At 42.6% G+C, this 22,650-nt stretch overlaps 1 long non-coding RNA gene across 1 annotated transcript; it reads left to right on the top strand.

Moving 5' to 3' along the window:
* Positions 1-258: 258 nt before the first annotated feature.
* On the top strand, positions 259-802 carry LOC115166776 (uncharacterized). The gene is made up of 3 exons (XR_003870363.1): positions 259-327; positions 477-584; positions 721-802. It is a non-coding gene; the product is annotated as an uncharacterized LOC115166776 (long non-coding RNA).
* Positions 803-22,650: the final 21,848 nt, after the last annotated feature.

The following is a 22,650-nucleotide window of genomic DNA, read 5'->3' as shown; positions in this document are numbered from 1 at the left end:
CCAGTCTGCTTGCTTGTTTTCCGTTATCGTCAGGTACTTTGATGTGTCAAGTGGGCGAGATGCACAGTCTATTTGACTTTGTGAATTTTGAGATATCTGAGTTTAACTTCATGGAGAAACTTGTTATTCAAACCTACAATGGTGCAACTGTAATGGAATGGATCTGCCATTTTGTATTTACAGCTAAATCCCCTCCTGTTCACTGATTAAGAGGTGATGACTACTCCACTCTACTACCATTGTCAACTCTCTCCTGACATGAACTGAAGCCATGTCTCATGTGCCTGGTCATCCACTGGCACATTGAGTGTTTCCTCTCTAAGCACTGTGAGTCCCCCTATCAATTTTCTCTCATTACTGTATGTAGAGTCAATCACAAACACTATCACATTATTACACATCAATGATTTTACTCCTTGCTTGGACTAACTCATTCATACCTCTTTTGTCTAACTGTGTAGTCTGTTGTCTTATAGTTTTTATCTTCCCAGTCAAATCCTGTCCTGCACTGGTCAAGTCTCTAAACACCTCAACTCTTGCTTCATACCCTCATTCAGTCACTGCTGTGATCCCTTCCCAACACTGTAAGTAGCCCTCTCATTCCCCTTCCTTACAATATTGTACTATAAATGTCTTTATTAAATGCTTTAGTTTAAAATCATTTGTCTTTGATGATTTTTTAAACACTCTTTGTCGTCTTTGTGCGTTCCGCGCCTATAGTGTGCGTCTTCCATCCTCCTAAATTTTTCAAGTCACCAGCCTCCGCTAACATATAGGTAAGGGTAAAGTGACTAGGCAACATGATACGTAATAAATAGTAGCAGCAGCGTATGTGACAAGTCACAAGAGTTAGTGCAAAAAGGGTCAATGCAGATAGTCCAGGTAGCTATTTGGTTAACTGCTTTATGTGAGACCCTTTCATAGAATATATGGCCTAGAATACTCAGTGGTGTAAAGTACTTAAGTGAAAATACTTTAAAGTACTACTTAAGTAGTTTTTGGGGGTATGTGTACTTTACTTTACTATTTATATTTTTGACAACCTTTACTTTTACTTCACTACGTTCATAAAGAAAATAATGTACTTTTTACTCCATACATTTGACCTGACACCCAAAAGTACTCGTTACATTTTGAACGCTTAGCAGGACAGAAAAAGTGTCCAATTCACACACTTATCAAGAGAACATGCCTGGTCATCTCTACAGCCTCTTATCTGGTAGACTCACTAAACACACATGCATCTTTTGTTATTGATGTCTGAGTGTTGGAGTCTGCCCCTGGCTATACATACATTTTAAAAACAAGAAAATGGTGCTGTCTGCTTTGCTTAAAATATGGAATTTGAAATTATTTATACTTCTTCTACTTTTATTTTTGATACTTAAGTATATTTTAGCAATTACATGTACTTTTGATACTTAAGTATATTTTAGCAATTACATGTACTTTTGATACTTAAGTATATTTAGAACCAAATACTTTTAGGTTTTTACTCAAGTAATATTTTACTGGGTGACTTTTACTTTTACTTGAGTAACTTTCTGTCAAGGTATCTATACTTTTACTCAAGTATGACAATTGGGTACTTTTTCCACCACTGAGAATACCCTTTCCTATTTCAATAAATGTAACCTAATAACATGAGCCCAAACACAATCTGAAGCCCAATGTCATGAGCCCAAACACAATCTCTAGTCCAATGTCATGAGCCCAAACACAATCTGAAGCCCAATATCATGAGCCCAAACACAATCTCTAGTCCAATGTCATGAGCCCAAACACAATCTGAAGCCCAATGTCATGAGCCCAAACACAATCTGAAGCCCGATGTCATGAGCCCAAACACAATCTCTAGTCCAATGTCATGAGCCCAAACACAATCTGAAGCCCAATGTCATGAGCCCAAACACAATCTGAAGCCCAATATCATGAGCCCAAACACAATCTGAAGCCCAATGTCATGAGCCCAAACACAATCTGAAGCCCAATGTCATGAGCCCAAACACAATCTGAAGCCCAATGTCATGAGCCCAAACACAATCTGAAGCCCAATGTCATGAGCCCAAACACAATCTGAAGCCCAATGTCATGAGCCCAAACACAATCTGAAGCCCAATGTCATGAGCCCAAACACAATCTGAAGCCCAATGTCATGAGCCCAAACACAATCTGAAGCCCAATGCCATGAGCCCAAACACAATCTGAAGCCCAATGTCATGAGCCCAAACACAATCTGAAGCCCAATGTCATGAGCCCAAACACATTCTAAAGCCCAATGTCATGAGCCCAAACACAATCTCTAGTCCAATGTCATGAGCCCAAACACAATCTCTAGTCCGATGTCATGAGCCCAAACACAATCTCTAGTCCGATGTCATGAGCCCAAACACAATCTCTAGTCCGATGTCATAAGCCCAAACACAATCTCTAGTCCGATGTCATGAGCCCAAACACATTCTAAAGCCCAATGTCATGAGCCCAAACACAATCTCTAGTCCGATGTCATGAGCCCAAACACAATCTCTAGTCCGATGTCATGAGCCCAAACACAATCTCTAGTCCGATGTCATGAGCCCAAACACAATCTCTAGTCCAATGTCATGAGCCCAAACACAATCTCTAGTCCAATGTCATGAGCCCAAATACAATCTCTAGTCCAATGTCATGAGCCCAAATACAATCTCTAGTCCAATGTCATGAGCCCAAACACAATCTCTAGTCCAATGTCATGAGCCCAAACACAATCTCTAGTCCGATGTCATGAGCCCAAACACAATCTCTAGTCCGATGTCATGAGCCCAAACACAATCTCTAGTCCGATGTCATGAGCCCAAACACAATCTCTAGTCCGATGTCATGAGCCCAAACACAATCTCTAGTCCGATGTCATAAGCCCAAACACAATCTCTAGTCCGATGTCATGAGCCCAAACACATTCTAAAGCCCAATGTCATGAGCCCAAACACAATCTCTAGTCCGATGTCATGAGCCCAAACACAATCTCTAGTCCGATGTCATGAGCCCAAACACAATCTCTAGTCCGATGTCATGAGCCCAAACACAATCTCTAGTCCAATGTCATGAGCCCAAACACAATCTCTAGTCCAATGTCATGAGCCCAAATACAATCTCTAGTCCAATGTCATGAGCCCAAATACAATCTCTAGTCCAATGTCATGAGCCCAAACACAATCTCTAGTCCAATGTCATGAGCCCAAACACATTCTCAAGCTAAGCCATTCCTTTTATTTTATTTTTGTATTGTGTGTTTTAATTAACTCATGTTTCTGTTGCTGTTATTCTTTTTCAATGTTCTAGGACATTTGAAAGGTCCTGTTGAATTCATATTTTGATCAATGTACACTTTGCATAATCTTGGAACACTTTGCAAAAGGAGTTAAAACTATACTTTTTTTCTGATTGATTTTTAATACCAGATTGGAGGTTTGTTGACCACAGATTGCACATGTTTTTAAAACTTGCTCTTTTAAACTCTTTTAAGCACTTTGCACTGTCTTAACTCCCGTTCATTGTTATGTTATATGTTGTGATGTGTTCTGGGTCATGTACAGTGTCTTCAGAAGGTATTCACTCCCCTTGACTTTTTCCACATTTTGTTGTTCTTACAGCCTGAATTTAAAATGGATTCATTTGAAATGTTGTATGACTGGTCAACACACAATACCCCATAATGTCAAAGTGGAACTATGTTTTCAGATTTTTTTTAAAAAAATTAATAAAAAAATGTGAAGCTGAAATGTCTTGAGTCAATAAGTATTCCACCCCTTTGTTATGCCAAGGCTAACTATGTTCAGGAGTAAAAATGTGCGGAACAAGTCACATAATAAGTTGCATGGACTCAGTCTGTGTGCATTTAATAGTGTTTAACATGATTTTTGAATGACTACCTCATCTCTGTACCCAACACATACAATTGTCTGTAAGGTCCCTCAGTCAAGCAGTGAATTTCAAACCAGATTCAACCACAAAGACCAGGGAGGTTATCCAATGCCTTGCAAAGAAGGACATCTAATGGTAAATGGGTAAAATTTAAATTTACATTTACATTTACATTTAAGTCATTTAGCAGACGCTCTTATCCAGAGCGACTTACAAATTGGTGCATTCACCTATAATATCCAGTAGAACAACCACTTTACAATAGTGCATCTAAATCTTTTAAAGGGGGGGGGGGGGGGGGGTTAGAAGGATTACTTTATCCTATCCCAGGTATTCCTTAAAGAGGTGGGGTTTCAGGTGTCTCCGGAAGGTGGTGATTGACTCCGCTGTCCTGGCATCGTGAGGGAGCTTGTTCCACCATTGGGGTGCCAGAGCGGCGAACAGTTTTGACTGGGCTGAGCGGGAACTGTGCTTCCTCAGAGGTAGGGAGGCGAGCAGGCCAGAGGTGGATGAACGCAGTGCCCTTGTTTGGGTGTAGGGCCTGATCAGAGCCTGAAGGTACGGAGGTGCCGTTCCCCTCACAGCTCCGTAGGCAAGCACCATGGTCTTGTAGCGGATGCGAGCTTCAACTGGAAGCCAGTGGAGAGAGCGGAGGAGCGGGGTGACGTGAGAGAACTTGGGAAGGTTGAACACCAGACTGGCTGCGGCGTTCTGGATGAGTTGTAGGGGTTTGATGGCACAGGCAGGGAGCCCAGCCAACAGCGAGTTGCAGTAATCCAGACGGGAGATGACAAGTGCCTGGATTAGGACCTGCGCCGCTTCCTGTGTGAGGCAGGGTCGTACTCTGCGAATTTTGTAGAGCATGAGCCTACAGGATCGGGTCACCGCCTTGATGTTAGTGGAGAACGACAGGGTGTTGTCCAGGATCACGCCAAGGTTCTTAGCACTCTGGGAGGAGGACACAAGGGAGTTGTCAACCGTGATGGCGAGATCATGGAACGGGCAGTCCTTCCCCGGGAGGAAGAGCAGCTCCGTCTTGCCGAGGTTCAGCTTGAGGTGGTGATCCGTCATCCACACTGATATGTCTGCCAGACATGCAGAGATGCGATTCGCCACCTGGTTGTCAGAAGGGGGAAAGGAGAAGATAAATAAAAAGCAGACATTGAATATCCCTTTGAGCATGGTGAAGTTATTAATTACACTTTGGATAGTGTATCAATAGGTTAAATAAATAAGCCCAGTCACTACAAAGATACAGACGACCTTCCTACTCAGTTGCCCGAGAGGAAGGAAACCGCTCAGGAATTATGGCAACTGTAAAACAGTTTTACAGAAAACTGAGGATGGATCAACAACATTACATTTAAGCCAAACGACACCGCTGGTCCTGCTCACACTGCCCTACCCTGTGCTTTGACCTCTTTCTCCCCTCTCTCTCCAGATGAAATCTCGCGTCTCGTGACGGCCGGCCGCCCAACAACCTGCCCACTTGACCCTATCCCCTCCTCTCTTCTCCAGACCATTTCCGGAGACCTTCTCCCCTACCTCACCTCGCTCATCAACTCATCCTTGACCGCTGGCTACGTCCCTTCCGTCTTCAAGAGAGCGAGAGTTGCACCCCTTCTGAAAAAACCTACACTCGATCCCTCCGATATCAACAACTACAGACCAGTGTCCCTTCTTTCTTTTCTCTCAAACTCTTGAACGTGCCGTCCTTGGCCAGCTCTCCTGCTATCTCTCTCAGAATGACCTTCTTGATCCTAATCAGTCAGGTTTCAAGACTGGGCATTCAACTGAGACTGCTCTTCTCTGTGTCACGGAGGCTCTCCGCACTGCTAAAGCTAACTCTCTCTCCTCTGCTCTCATCCTTCTAGACCTATCTGCTGCCTTTGATACTGTGAACCATCAGATCCTCCTCTCCACCCTCTCCGAGCTGGGCATCTCCGGCGCGGCCCACGCTTGGATTGCGTCCTACCTGACAGGTCGCTCCTACCAGGTGGCGTGGCGAGAATCTGTCTCCGCACCACGTGCTCTCACCACTGGTGTCCCCCAGGGCTCTGTTCTAGGCCCTCTCCTATTCTCACTATACACCAAGTCACTTGGCTCGGTCATATCCTCACATGGTCTCTCCTATCATTGCTACGCAGACGACACACAATTAATCTTCTCCTTTCCCCCTTCTGATAACCAGGTGGCGAATCGCATCTCTGCATGTCTGGCAGACATATCAGTGTGGATGACGGATCACCACCTCAAGCTGAACCTCGGCAAGACGGAGCTGCTCTTCCTCCCGGGGAAGGACTGCCCGTTCCATGATCTCACCATCACGGTTGACAACTCCCTTGTGTCCTCCTCCCAGAGTGCTAAGAACCTTGGCGTGACCCTGGACAACACCCTGTCGTTCTCCACTAACATCAAGGCGGTGACCCGATCCTGTAGGTTTATGCTCTACAACATTCGCAGAGTACGACCCTGCCTCACACAAGAAGCGGCGCAGGTCCTAGTCCAGGCACTTGTCATCTCTCGTCTGGATTACTGCAACTCGCTGTTGGCTGGGCTCCCTGCCTGTGCCATTAAACCCCTACAACTCATCCAGAACGCCGCAGCCCGTCTGGTGTTCAACCTTCCCAAGTTCTCTCACGTCACCCCGCTCCTCCGCTCTCTCCACTGGCTTCCAGTTGAAGCTCGCATCCGCTACAAGTCCATGGTGCTTGCCTACGGAGCTGTGAGGGGAACGGCACCTCCGTACCTTCAGGCTCTGATCAGGCCCTACACCCAAACAAGGGCACTGCGTTCATCCACCTCTGGCCTGCTCGCCTCCCTACCTCTGAGGAAGCACAGTTCCCGCTCAGCCCAGTCAAAACTGTTCGCTGCTCTGGCACCCCAATGGTGGAACAAGCTCCCTCACGACGCCAGGACAGCGGAGTCAATCACCACCTTCCGGAGACACCTGAAACCCCACCTCTTTAAGGAATACCTGGGATAGGATAAAGTAATGCTTCTAACCCCCCCCCCCCAAAAAAGATCTAGATGCACTATTGTAAAGTGGTTGTTCCACTGGATATCATAAGGTGAATGCACCGATTTGTAAGTCGTTCTGGATAAGAGCGTCTGCTAAATGACTTAAATGTAAATGTAAATGTTATGTTTGGGTTAAATCCAACACACCACATCACTGAGTACTATTTTTCATATTTTCAAGCATGGTGGTGGCTGCATCATGTTATGGGTATGCTTGTCATCGGCAAGGACTATGGAGTTTTTTTAGGATCAAAATAAATGGAATAGAACTAAGGACAGGCAAAATCCTAGAGGAAAACCTGGTTCAGTCTGATTTCTAACAGACACTGGGAGACAAATTCACCTTTCAGCAGGACAATAACCTAAAACACAATGCCAAATATACACTAGAGTTACTTACCAAGACGATATTGAATCTTCCTGAGTGGCCTAGTTACAGTTTTGACTTAAATCGGCTTGAAAATATATGTCAAGACTTAAGAATGGCTGTCTAGCAATGATCAACAGCCAACAAATATTGTACAATTCAGGTGTGCAAAGCTCTTAGAGACTTACCCAGAAAGACTTGCAGCTGTAATCGCTGCCAAAGGTGATTCTAACATGTATTGACTTAAGGGTGAGAATACTTATGTAAATTAGATATTTCTGTATTTAATTTTCAATAAATTTGCAAACATTTCTAAAAACATGTTTTCACTTTGTCGTTATAGGGTATTGTGTGTAGTTGTGTGAGAGAGAAAAAATCTATTCATTCCATTTAAAATGTATGCTGTAACACACCAAAATGTGGAATGAGCCAAGAGGTATGAATACATTCTGAAGGCACTGTGCTGCTATCTGGGCCAGGGCTCACTTGAAATAGAGATCCGTATCACAATGTGACTTCTCTGGTTCAGTAAAGGATATTAATACAAAATATACAATAAGGGTACTGTAATTTCAGATAATAGGCCTATTCACAAAGACCAGTCATTGTTGCACACTCGCACGTAGCCTACAGTCACAAAAATTCATCTTATTTGGACCATAGACCTATTTACATCATGCATGCTAAAGGTACACGACATCTTTTCAACGTAGGCAAAAGGGATTTTATCTCAATGATAAAAGAGGTTAACTAAAATAGAAAATTGCTATATATTAATACATTCAAGTAGAGTATATGTTTCTCCATGGGAATTGACATTTACATTTTAGTAATTTAGCAGACACTCTTATCCAGGGCAACTTACAGTAGTGAATACATTTTTTTTTAATATATATTTTTTTTATACTGGCCCCCCATGGGAATCAAACCCACAACCCTGGCGTTGCAAACACCAAGCTGGCGTTGCAAACACCATGCTCTACCAACTGAGCCACAGGGAAGCCGACGAGGTAGCGTGTGATCTTTCTGTTTACACTTTTCTTGCACTAGATTATTTCTATCACTTTTGAATGACCCTCTCGTGCATCAAAAACTCAGCATGAACCATAGACCTCTCTTTGAATCAATAAGGACTTAAGATCATAAAAATGATTCCACTGGGTGTTGCTATATAATGACACACGTGCTGCTGAAAACGTTTAACTTTAAGGGTTTATCGAAGATGCTATATGTAACTTTTTGGGCAACCCGACCAAATTCACATAGAAATATTTACATTTTAGTCATTTAGCAGACGCTCTTTTCCAGAGCAACTTACAGTAGTGAATGCATACATTTCATAAAAAAAATTCTCCGTACTGGTCCCACGTGGGAATTGAACCCACCACCTTGGCATTGCAAACACCATGCTCTACCAACTGAGCCACACGGGAAATATGAGTTATAGATCTGTCATTCATTCATTGAAAGCAAGTCTAAGACGCTGTAGATTTGTTCTATGTGTGCTATTTCTATACTTCCCGTTCTTAAGTTTTGTTTTTGCCTCTTTTGCTTTCTGTTTTCCACACCAGCTTCAAACAGCTGGGAATACAATATTTTTGGTTATTGAAAATATATTTCACAGCGGTTTAGATGGTACAATGATTCTCTACACTTTACATTGCTTGTTTCATCACTTAAACTGAAATTAGGTGAACTATTTATTGAAATATTTGTACCCAGGAAATGGCGGAGTGATTTCTGCATATTGCTCCTTTAATAATAACAATTGGCTACATTTGATATCTCACTAAAAGGGATGGGATTGACTCCTGAGATTAAAAACTTTTTGGGACATTTTTGTTCTATTTGTAACACGTGATGACCCTTTTTTCTTTTTTAAATAATAGTTTTTATTTGCACCCATTATTGCCCAAATAAACATCGTCCTTTGAACCCTTCCTATCTGTAAGAAATGATTTTGATATGAATATTCCAACAGTATACTGTAGTATGTATCTGGCACAGCAGGAGACAGTCTGTGGTAGACTAGTTTTATTATCTATTTCTAGTTCTGTGTTTCACTCTAATGCCCACCTAAAATCAAAATCAAACAGTGCGTTAACAGGCTTGTGATGACGTCACAGTGTTCATTGCGTCATGCTCACATCGATACCTCTTTCTGTTCATGTAAAAACTCTGACACAATCCATTCGTGGTGCACTCAGTATATTTCAGATCAATGCTGTGAGCACTCATCCATCGTGATCCTGCCTGTGTCAATGAACTATAGAGTGATCGTTAGTGGATTTCTATCCAGAAACTCCCTTCCTTCTGTCCTTGAAGCCTTGAATCAGTCTGCACTTGGAATCAGTCTGCACTTGCCTTCATTAAACAGTCTCCCCCCACATATAATAAGGAGCATTATGCAACTCCAGTTAGTCAGCGATTGGATGACGTTCAACCAATCAGAAGACCAAATCTTTTTACATATTCTAAATCATATTAAATCTAAAATCGATGAGCCTCTATTTTGAAATGGTTTCAGACTGAATCAGTGACGTGAATCAATAGCGAAAAGAGAGCGCTAATCAGTCCACACAGCCTACTGCTCTTGTTTACCTATCACTGGTCTAAATGTATTTACGTTTAGCGCCCCCGTGTGGTCACATGGAGTAGTGCACGTAGTGGCAGTGGCTGACATTTCATAGCGTAATTTTTTTAACAATTTTTTTTAACTAGGCAAGTCAGTTAAGAACAAATTCTTATTTTCAATGACGGCCTAGGAACAGTGGGTTAACTGCCTTGTTCAGGGGCAGAACGACAGATTTGTACCTTGTCAGCTCTGGGATTCGTAATGACACCTTTGCTTCTCTATAGCTGTTTCCAAATTTAGCTTCATGTTAACCACCATCATAAATGATGACTCAGTATGTACCAGGTGAAAATAGATTAATGTGCTAAAACAAAACAGTATTATCCATGAATTATAAATAACATCACAGACGCTGTGCACCCAGGGCTTCTGCCTTGTGTTGCACTATAGTATAATGACATCACTTAAGACTGCATGATGCCATTGGTCTTTTTCTCAACCAATGGAAGACAACAGACATAAGTACCATACAACCACTACCTGTTGGCCTACATCCCTAGCCACACCTCAAATATGTATACCTACTATAGACCGCTCCAAGGCAAAGGAAGCAGTCTATCATACCATTATTCCAGACTAGCATACACATTTCTGTGAACTGTAAGGAAAATGGACAAGAAAGTATTCTTCTCCTTCTCCCCTCCTCCATTACAGTCAACGTTCACAATAGATGAGGCCACAGGACGACTCTCAGCCCTGAAGGTAATATAGTGGTTGGCAGGGTCTATTCTTATCTGTTCAACCAAATCAGAATATCAATGATTACTCTGACAGAACTACCTTTAGCTGGTGGAAAGATGAAAGACGGATCTCATCTATCAGATCAGGTGACTCTTTGATCTTCCAGGTGGGGGACTGAACTATTTCTGTGGCTCTGTGGGGCAAAGTGACATCTTTTGCACTTCTTGTACATTAAGCCATTGATGTTGAAACAACCTCTTGACACACACACACACACACACACACACACACACACACACACACACACACACACACACACACACACACACACACACACACACACACACACACACACACACACACACACACACACACACACACACACACACACACACACACACACAGCATTACATGTCCCTACTCCTAGTACTACAGTACACAAGGTAGACAACCAAGTAGAGAAACACTTTGATGAGAGATATGTTCAGGACGTTCCAGGGAAGGATTCACATTCAGACATCATATTCTCATACCTTTCTCTTACCAACCCATTTCAACTTCATATCACATTGGGCACAGGTGGATGTCAAGACGTATATCTCATTTTACGCCTGTAGTAAAAGGTTAGTCATTTAGTCATAGTACATATTGGAGAAGCTGATAGTGTGATATTGAACCATGTGTATAGTATAGAACATCTGCATGCTATGTTTGGCATTTGGGCCTCACCTGCTTTGATTTGTGTTCTGCCCAAGGAACTATGCTCTGTCAGAAATAAGATTGGGTTTATTAGACACACAGTAGACTGTTTGGGTATTAATTTAAGAAAGAAACAATCCTACCAAGTCGACCCAAACCTTGACTGAACAGAAGTAAATCGTTTAGGGTTGGCACTACTAACAATACGACTCACTAACAGATTGCTACAGCAGTTCTAACAATAGAACTGTGTCAATGATAGTTTACTGCCTCTAAAGTTCTGGCAATTTGCTATGTCAGCACTTTCATAGTAATAGAATTTGGTGTCTGAATTTAGCTTTGCCATACCCAAGCAGTGACATGAGGTTGCTAACCCCACAGAAGACATAATGTAGAACAAAAAGTGAACTTCTCTGCTTTGCTTACAGTGCAGATTCGGTATCTTTAACCATTTGCTTTACTTACAGTGCAGATTCGGTATCTTTAACCATTTGCTTTACTTACAGTGCAGATACAGTATCTTTACCCCTTTTAGCTGTACTTTTAAATGCATTGATCTCAACATTGACCCAAGTCAAAATCCTCCACCACAGGAATCCACTATCTCTGTAGACAACAACATGCAGAATTAAAGGCTCTGTGAAATCCACTATCTCTGTAGACAACAACATGCAGAATTAAAGGCTCTGTGAAATCCACTATCTCTGTAGACAACAACATGCAGAATTAAAGGCTCAGTGAAATCTACTATCTCTGTAGACAACAACATGCAGAATTAAAGGCTCTGTGAAATCCACTATCTCTGTAGACAACAACATGCAGAATTAAAGGCTTGGTGTAATCCACTATCTCTGTAGACAACAACATGCAGAATTAAAGGCTCTGTAAAATCCACTATCGCTGTAGACAACAACATGCAGAATTAAAGTCTCTGTGAAATCCACTATCGCTGTAGACAACAACATGCAGAATTAAAGGCTCTGTGAAATCCACTATCTCTGTAGACAACAACATGCAGAATTAAAGGCTCAGTGAAATCTACTATCGCTGTAGACAACAACATGCAGAATTAAAGGCTCTGTGAAATCCACTATCGCTGTAGACAACAACATGCAGAATTAAAGGCTCTGTGAAATCCACTATCTCTGTAGACAACAACATGCAGAATTAAAGGCTCAGTGAAATCTACTATCGCTGTAGACAACAACATGCAGAATTAAAGGCTCTGTGAAATCCACTATCGCTGTAGACAACAACATGCAGAATTAAAGGCTCTGTGAAATCCACTATCGCTGTAGACAACAACATGCAGAATTGAAGGCTCTGTGAAATCCACTATCGCTGTAGACAACAACATGCAGAATTGAAGGCTCTGTGAAATCCACTATCGCTGTAGACAACAACATGCAGAATTAAAGGCTCTGTGAAATCCACTATCTCTGTAGACAACAACATGCAGAATTGAAGGCTCTGTGAAATCCACTATCGCTGTAGACAACATGCAGCTCTAAAGTATCGGTGCTCGGCTTGACGCTGTTGCTGTAGAAACGTGTTTTAGCACTGGGCCGGATCTAATGTGGTTCCATACGAGACATGCTGTGCATGGAGAGATATGCACGTTTGTGTCTGTCTTGTGCTGTGGAGTAGAAGTGGTCCTCCCTCTCTGGCGTGGAATCAGCCCTGTCCTGTCTGTGGTGAGAGATGAGAGATTGAGGGAGTAGAAGAGAGAGAGGATATGGGGGGGGCGGGGTTGAGAACGAGACAGAGAAAGAAGTGTGAGAATGAGAGAAAGAGTTAGGCACTTGTTTTCCCTCTGAGATGCTTTTATTCCACACTGCTACACTGATGGCTTAAGCCCATAAACTCCAGTAACTTGCCAGTTTAGTCCATCTCAGACAGATGTGGCAACTCCCACTCCCAACTACTCCCAGGCACTCTGCCGATACATGGTTTATAGAGGCCTGGGGCACTCTCCCAGTACATGGTTTATAGAGGCCTGGGGCACTCTCCTGGTACATGGTTTATAGAGGCCTGGGGCACTGTCCCAGTGCATGGTTTATAGAGGCCTGGGGCACTCTCCCGGTACATGGTTTATAGAGGCCTGGGGCTCTCTCCCGGTACATGGTTTATAGAGGCCTGGGGCACTCTCCCGGTACATGGTTTATAGAGACCTGGGGCACTCTCCCGGTACATGGTTTATAGAGACCTTGGACACTCTCCCAGTACGTGGTTTATAGAGACCTGGAGCACTCTCCCTGTACATGGTTTATAGAGGCCGGGGGCACTCTCCCGCTACATGGTTTATAGAGGCCTGGGGCACTCTCCTGCTACATGGTTTATAGAGGCCGGGGGCACTCTCTCAGTACATGTTTTATAGAGGCCGGGGGCATTCTCCCGCTACATGGTTTATAGAGGCCGGGGGCACTCTCCCGCTACATGGTTTATAGAGCCCAGGGGGCACTCTCCCGCTACATGGTTTATAGAGCCCTGGGGCACTCTCGGGCTACATGGTTTATAGAGGCCTGGGGCACTCTCCCGCTACATGGTTTATAGAGGCCTGGGGCACTCTCCCGCTACATGGTTTATAGAGGCCTGGGGCACTCTCGGGCTACATGGTTTATAGAGGCCTGGGGCACTCTCCCGCTACATGGTTTATAGAGGCCAGGGGCCATGGTTACTATACTGTCATCTTATTCTAATTTACTGAAATCACGGTCATCATCCTGATTATATCAAATATACAGTACCAGTCAAAAGTTTGGACACACCTACTCATTCAAGGGTTTTTCTTTATTTTTACTATTTTCTTAATTGTAGAATAATAGTGAAGACATCAAAACTATAAAATAACACATGGAATCATGCAGTAACCAAGAAAAGTGTTAAACAAATAAAAATATATTTTATATTTTAGATTCTTCAAAGTAGCCACCCTTTGACTTGATGACAGCTTTGCACACTCTTGGCTGACTCACAAACCCAACAGAGAGTGAGAAGGTGTGTCCAACCTTTTGACTGGTACTATATATATATTTATAAATCGTTGCAGATGACAATATGAACATCATACTGAAAAAAAGATGGAGATGGTAATAATCCACATTCACCGTTAAACAACTCTTTAGAAGATCCTAGGGCCTTGACACGTAGCAGTCACGTATTAAAATGGCTGTCATTTTTACACTCACAGTTGTATTAAAAAGCATGTCCACAAGTAATGAGGAGTCATTGTGAGTCAGAATTTCCATAAGGCTGTGCAGAGCAGGACATTGTGATGATAATAGGCAGGCCATGTTCTCTTCAGAGTCAACGACTATGGGTGGGGGGGATTCATCTATTCAATGTAACCTACACACCAGCCAGCTTCGGAATGAAGGGTTCCCAAAGATCACCAGCCATAGATGAGAATTAGCTTTTAGATTGGCACTGCTCATTCTACCCACAGACAAAAAGCTTTTAAAGCTCATATGAATTCAAACTATTTCTGTTCTCTTTTGTGCTGGTGATGCACCTCATGTCATTGACTTAATAAAACATCTACCTCCTGCTCAGTGAGACATCCCCTGAAGGCTCCATTTAACCCCTCTGAAAAAGACTTGTTGTTGTTGCAGAAACATGTAGACTGAAGGCAGTGACCTGTGCTTTGATTATAGTCTACTACTGTGTGGATTATGGAAGGTCGATTCTCAGATATCTAACCAGGGACTTCATAAAAACACTATGTCTCTTGTCAAATTTGTTTGATGTTTATCTGCTTGACAAACTTTTGCCGCCTTCACTCAATATAGTCAGACGACTCATAGGCTTCAGCCTTCACTCAATATAGTCAGACGACTCATAGGCTTCAGTCTTCACTCAATATAGTCAGACGACTCATAGGCTTCAGCCTTCACTCAATATAGTCAGACGACTCATAGGCTTCAGTCTTCACTCAGTATAGTCAGACGACTCATAGGCTTCAGTCTTCACTCAGTATAGTCAGACGACTCATAGGCTTCAGTCTTCACTCAGTATAGTCAGACGACTCATAGGCTTCAGCCTTCACTCAGTATAGTCAGAAGACTCATAGTCTTCAGTCTTCACTCAGTATAGTCAGAAGACTCATAGGCTTCAGTCTTCACTCAGTATAGTCAGAAGACTCATAGGCTTCAGTCTTCACTCAGTATAGTCAGAAGACTCATAGGCTTCAGTCTTCACTCAGTATAGTCAGAAGACTCATAGGCTTCATCCTTCACTCAGTATAGTCAGACGACTCATAGGCTTCAGTCTTCACTCAGTATAGTCAGAAGACTCATAGGCTTCAGTCTTCACTCAGTATAGTCAGAAGACTCATAGGCTTCAGTCTTCACTCAGTATAGTCAGAAGACTCATAGGCTTCAGTCTTCACTCAGTATAGTCAGAAGACTCATAGGCTTCAGTCTTCACTCAGTATAGTCAGAAGACTCATAGGCTTCAGTCTTCACTCAGTATAGTCAGAAGACTCATAGGCTTCATCCTTCACTCAGTATAGTCAGACGACTTATAGGCTTCAGTCTTCACTCAGTATAGTCAGAAGACTCATAGGCTTCAGTCTTCACTCAGTATAGTCAGAAGACTCATAGGCTTCATCCTTCACTCAGTATAGTCAGACGACTTATAGGCTTCAGTCTTCACTCAGTATAGTCAGAAGACTCATAGGCTTCAGTCTTCACTCAGTATAGTCAGAAGACTCATAGGCTTCAGTCTTCACTCAGTATAGTCAGAAGACTCATAGGCTTCATCCTTTACTCAGTATAGTCAGAAGACTCATAGGCTTCAGTCTTCACTCAGTATAGTCAGAAGACTCATAGGCTTCAGTCTTCACTCAGTATAGTCAGAAGACTCATAGGCTTCAGTCTTCACTCAGTATAGTCAGAAGACTCATAGGCTTCAGTCTTCACTCAGTATAGTCAGAAGACTCATAGGCTTCAGCCTTCACTCAGTATAGTCAGAAGACTCATAGGCTTCATCCGTCAAGAGGTTCTGCTAATCTATTAATGTCTCCTCTGAGGCTCTCTATCTCTTCTTCACATTATGAAGAAAACCACAACAATCCTCTATTTATTATGAGGGTGAAGTAACATCATTGTTTCAATCCTGCTACCATGGGTCAACTGAAGATATTCCACATGAATGCACAGTTAGGTTTGGCTGACACCTTTCAGCATGTAAACAAGTGAAGCCTTGAATATAAAGCATCTCCATAAGACTTTAGTTGAATGGTTCATCCTAAGGTATAGGCCTGTACGCAGTGAATGAATTCTGGCCTCAATATGTAAATACATGTTACGTTGTTGGCTCAGACATTTGGTGCTGCTGCTAAGGGTTGTGAAGTGTTTTCTCCTGATGTGTCTGTTCATGGTTCCGGTTTCTGGCAGCAGAGGGAAGACTTGTATGTAATAAAGGTTTCAAGTGTTTTTTTCAGTAATGAATAAAAAAGAAAATAACTCTACATCTCGTCTCTCTGACTCTAAAAGATGACTTACAAACCCAGCAGAGAATATAACTCTGCATCTCATCTCTCTGACTCTAAAACATGACTCACAAACCCAGCAGAGGGCTTCTTTATGCACGGCACAGACATGAGTCTGAGTTGTGTCAGCGGCAGGATAGTAATCCACCGCTAAAGCTGATGTGACGTTCTCACTTCACCGGGGTGCACAGCCAGGAGATGGGCCACACACCCAGGGGATCGGCCTCCTGTTCTTCTGAGCTAGCTGCACCTTTTAGACGGCCATGAAATGATATAGGCTTAGGGAGTTGGGGAGGGACACGTGGAGACAGTCGGCGCGGAGACTGTCGGCACGGAGACGGGACTAACCAAAGACATTTCCCCAGCCTCACAGCCATATCAATAGCTTAATGTGGCTTGAAATTTGAATTCTATTTTCAGGAGGCGCTGCTCTACACAGCCAAGACCCAATCTTTTTTTACCTGAAACCCATGAAATCAAGACACTCAGCCACCGGTGGCTCGATAGAACATGGGGATGCAGGGGTTTATTTTCTTACCTGTTAGCAAAGAAAGTAAACCAAGAAAAAACATGAAAATGAACATCTTGCCAACCTTAATACAGTTGGTATGGATTGGAACACTTGGTAATTGGTAAACAAAACCGTACTGTACATTAACAATGTGATGTGGGAGGCTGTGAATGGTAGTGTACATTAACAATGTGATGTGGGAGGCTGTGAATGGTAGTGTACATTAATAACAATGTGATGTGGGAGACTGTGAATGGTAGTGTACATTAACAATGTGATGTGGGAGGCTGTGAATGGTAGTGTACATTAATAACAATGTGATGTGGGAGGCTGTGAATGGTAGTGTACATTAATAACAATGTGATGTGGGAGCCTGTGAATGGTAGTGTACATTAACAATGTGATGTGGGAGGCTGTGAATGGTAGTGTACATTAACAATGTGATGTGGGAGGCTGTGAATGGTAGTGTACATTAATAACAATGTGATGTGGGAGGCTGTGAATGGTAGTGTACATTAATAACAATGTGATGTGGGAGGCTGTGAATGGTAGTGTACATTAACAATGTGATGTGGGAGACTGTGAATGGTAGTGTACATTAACAATGTGATGTGGGAGGCTGTGAATGGTAGTGTACATTAACAATGTGATGTGGGAGACTGTGAATGGTAGTGTACATTAACAATGTGATGTGGGAGACTGTGAATGGTACTGTACGTGAGAAGGGCTTAATGGTGTGTTTTTCGGAGCAGTTCTAAGAGACATACTTGAAAGCCATTAGGTGAAATATCCCAAATTAGGACCTATTGGGATCTATTACAGTACCCAGTGCAACCACACAGGAAACAGTCATTATTGCCTGGGGGCGTCGTTTGAACTCTCCTAATCGCCAGGTCCCTCCCACTCTAAATGAGATGGAAGAATTTAGGACAACGTTTTCCTCCCGGCTGATTTATTTCACCTCTATGTAACCTTGGATAGAAACACAGGAAGTAGTTCCACCCTCAACTGAATACGTCCAATCTCAGAGGTGCCAGTGGTGCCAGATTGGGTTTATGGGGATATGGGGGGGTTTGGATGTTGAATTAGGAGCAGCTACATCCTATCTTTAACATTTTACTTAAAGGGAGTATATATAAGCATTCATAACACCTTTACAAAACCAGTCATAGCACCTTTATGAAACCAGTCATAACACCTTTATGAAACCAGTCATAACACCTTTATGAAACCAGTCATAACACCTTTACGAAACCAGTCATAGCACCTTTACGAAACCAGTCATAACACCGTTATGAAACCAGTCATAACACCTTAATAAGGAAGTTTGTGGAAATGTTAAATGAATGTAGGAGAATATAACACAGTACATCTGGTAAAAGATAATACAAAGAAAAAAACGTGTATTCTTTGTATTTTTTGTACCATCATCTTTGCAATGCAAGAGAAAGGCCATAATGTATTATTCCAGACCAGACGCAATCTCAATTTTGGCCACTAGATGGCAGCAGTGCATGTGCAAAGTTTTAGACTGATCCAATGAACTGTTGCATTTCTGTTCAAAATGTTGGGTCAAGACTGCCACAATGTGCCTAATTGGTTTATTAATACATTTTCAAGTTCGTATCTGTGCACTCTCCTCAAACAATAGCATGGTATTATTTCACTGTAATAGCTACTGTAAATTGGACAGTGCAGTTAGATTAACAAGAATTTAAGCTTTCTGCCAATATCAGATATGTCTATGTCCTGGGAAATTTTCTTGTTACTTACAACCTCATGCTAATCACATTAGCCTACGTTAGCTCAACCGTCCCGCGGGGTCCTTTATGAAACCATTCATAACACCTTTATGAAACTAGTAATAACACCTTTATGAAACCAGTCATAGCACCATTATGAAACCAGTCATAACACCATTACCAAACCAGCCATAACACCTTTATGTGCGTTTCGGTATCATTCATAACAACCTTCCTAATACAGTTGTTAGAGCTACATCTCCTTGTGGGGACCGTGTGAGATTGTGTGGGACGTGACGCCATGTTGACTTCTGGCCCTAAGACATCTCTGTGTGGTGGCCCTGACTGACCCAACTTTTCAGAGGCTACCAACAAAACCAAAATGAGTGAATATGTAAAGCAGTAATAATGTGTCGTCAAGCGTATTGACTCTGGCACAGAGCTCAGACAGTGAGTGTGGCTCCCTGAGGCTCACCTCTGACAGATAGATTTTGGTCTGACTGGTGAGTAATGTCTGGAGACGACTGTCTGACTGGCTTCTGTCTCTACATCTCTTTACTGATCTACAATTTCCCCAGTGGGTGTACAGCATGCTAGCAGTGTACTTGAGAGTCAAATGAAAAGCTTGATGTTTTTTCGAGTGAATATGAAGAAGTCAGACAATAAATCTAAATATTTATCGTTGATGAGTTAATTATGGATATGCCAATTAATATTTGATATCCCAAACTAGACTCACAGTCCCATAACTTAAGCATCTTGCCAGCTTTCATCGTTGGTCCTCTCAAAACAGCATGACATATGATAACTCACATTCCATGACACAGAATAGACCACATGTGATGTATATTAAACACATATACTGCATCTTATGACATTACTTCTTACATTATATGTTCTTCTATACCCAAACGTCAATTTTAACATCTCTCTCTCCCTATCTCTACCTACCTCTCCCTCCCTCCCTCTCTCTCTCTCTCTCTCTCTCTCTCTCTCTCTCTCTCTCTCTCTCTCTCTCTCTCTCTCTCTCCCTATCTCTACCTACCTCTCCCTCCCTCCCTCTCTCTCTCTCTCTCTCTCTCTCTCTCTCTCTCTCTCTCTCTCTCTCTCTCTCTCTCTCAATGGCCTGTTTATTAGGTACACCCATCTAGTACTGAGTCGGACCTGGACACGGTCCAGTGTTGGAGATTGCGTGCCCATTTGTGCTGCTTCTTCTTGTTTTTTGTTGATAGGAGTGGAACCCAGTGTGTGGTTGTCTGCTACAATAGCCCATCCGTGACAAGGACTGACGAATTGTGCATTCTGAGATGCCGTTCTGCACACCACTGTTGTACTGCTCCGTTTTTGCCTGTTTGTGGCCCGCCTGTTAGCTTGCACCATTCTTGCCATTCTCCTTCAACCTCTCTCATCAATGAGCTGTTCCCACCCACAGGATGGCCGCTGACTGGATGTTTTTTGTTGCACCATTCTCTGTAAACCCTAGACGTGCGTGTAAAGCCCAGGAGGCCTGGCGTTTCTGAGATAGTGGAACCGACACGCCTGGCACCGACGATTATACAACGCTTAAAGTCGCTTAGGTCACTCATTTCTAACGTTTAATCGAACTGTAACCAAACGCTCGATGCCTGTCTGCCTGCTTTATGTAGCAAGCCACGCCCACTTGACTCACTGTCTGTAGGAGGGAACCATTTTCATGTCTGTAGCAATACTCAGTCTTCTCATTCTGTCTGTTGCAATACTCAGTCTTCTCATTCTGTCTGTAGCAATACTCAGTCTTCTCATTCTGTCTGTTGCAATACTCAGTCTTCTCATTCTGTCTGTAGCAATACTCAGTCTTCTCATTCTGTCTGTAGCAATACTCAGTCTTCTCATTCTGTCTGTAGCAATACTCCCGTCTTCTCATTCTGTCTGTAGCAATACTCAGTCTTCTCATTCTGTCTGTAGCAATACTCAGTCTTCTCATTCTGTCTGTTGCAATACTCAGTCTTCTCATTCTGTCTGTAGCAATACTCAGTCTTCTCATTCTGTCTGTAGCAATACTCAGTCTTCTCATTCTGTCTGTAGCAATACTCAGTCTTCTCATTCTCTGTAGTATTAATCAGTCTTCTCCTCCTCTGTCTGTCTGTAGCATGCCTGCTCTGATGTGGACAGGATGATTCTAGGAAACAAGTGTGACATGAACGACAAAAGACAGGTGTCTAAAGAGCGAGGAGAAAAGGTATGGAGGTCAGAGTTCAGGCTTTCAAGGTCTCTGTGTGTCTGAAATAAGCACTGGCGCATCTGAGATGCCTTGTTGCAGGTGCGTTGGAAACAATGTGATGACGTCAGAGAAAAGAGAAACCCCCACACTGCTCTTCATAGTATCTTTGGTGAAACCCCCATGCTGCTCTTCATAGTATCTTTGATGAAACCCCCACACTGCTCTTCATAGTATCTTTGGTGAAACCCCCACACTGCTCTTCATAGTATCTTTGGTGAAACCCCCACACTGCTCTTCATAGTATCTTTGGTGAAACCCCCATGCTGCTCTTCATAGTATCTTTGATGAAACCCCCACACTGCTCTTCATAGTATCTTTGGTGAAACCCCCACACTGCTCTTCATAGTATCTTTGGTGAAACCCCCACACTGCTCTTCATAGTATCTTTGATGAAACCCCCACACTGCTCTTCATAGTATCTTTGTGTAAATGTATTCCCAGTTGTATGTTTGACATACTCATAATATACAGTATGATCTATGTCTGTCATAGGCAGCCCAGTTCTCCCTTCATGATGTAGTACAATTCCTTTGTGACAGAAGGTAACACACTTTACATTCTGGCTATGCCTCTTGGAATGTGTTGCATGGGGGCTGCTGATGATTAAAAGTACATCTGTAACATTAATCATTAACATCATTTTTTTTCATAATTTGCCTGTTTTATTTGCACAGTTGGCGATTGATTACGACATCAAGTTCTTAGAAACGAGCGCCAGATCCAGCCTGAATGTGGAAGAGGTGAGTTCTGTCAATACTTTTCATTTATACCTATTTTAATTCTTCTCTCAATCTTTTCATTGAAACAGGACATTTTCTCTTATAAACTGTCCGTGAAGTATACATTTGTTTCTTTGACCAGTCCTTTTTCACACTGAGAAGAGACATAATGACGAGACTCAACAGAACAATTGTGAGTTTATGTTGTTTAGCAGATGATGATCATATGGTGCCTAAAAAACTGGCCGGTGAATAAACAGCTCCCCCCCCCCTCCCATCTGTCTCTTTCTCGCTCTGGTGCAGAGATGACTGTCGACTACCAGTGCATTGTTTTCTCATGGTTTCTTCAAGATTAATCCTCAAAATTCTAACTGTAATGTCTGATAAATAAAGCATGTGTTATAATTTATGACAAGAGCTGTGCTTTAGGTTCTGGATTGCATCCTATAAAACTCCACATGATTCAGCAGAGCTGATGCAGAGCTGATGCAGGGCTGATGCAGAGCTGATGCAGAGCTGAATCAGAGCTGATGTAGAGCTGATGCAGAGCTGAATCAGAGCTGATGTAGAGCTGATGTAGAGCTGATGCAGAGCTGATGTAGAGCTGATGCAGAGCTGATG

This window comes from Salmo trutta, chromosome 29 (assembly GCF_901001165.1).
Source record: "Salmo trutta chromosome 29, fSalTru1.1, whole genome shotgun sequence".
In the NCBI taxonomy this organism is placed as follows: domain Eukaryota; kingdom Metazoa; phylum Chordata; class Actinopteri; order Salmoniformes; family Salmonidae; genus Salmo; species Salmo trutta.
Note: the sequence above shows the minus strand (reverse complement) of the source record. Positions and strands in the feature narration are given on the sequence as shown.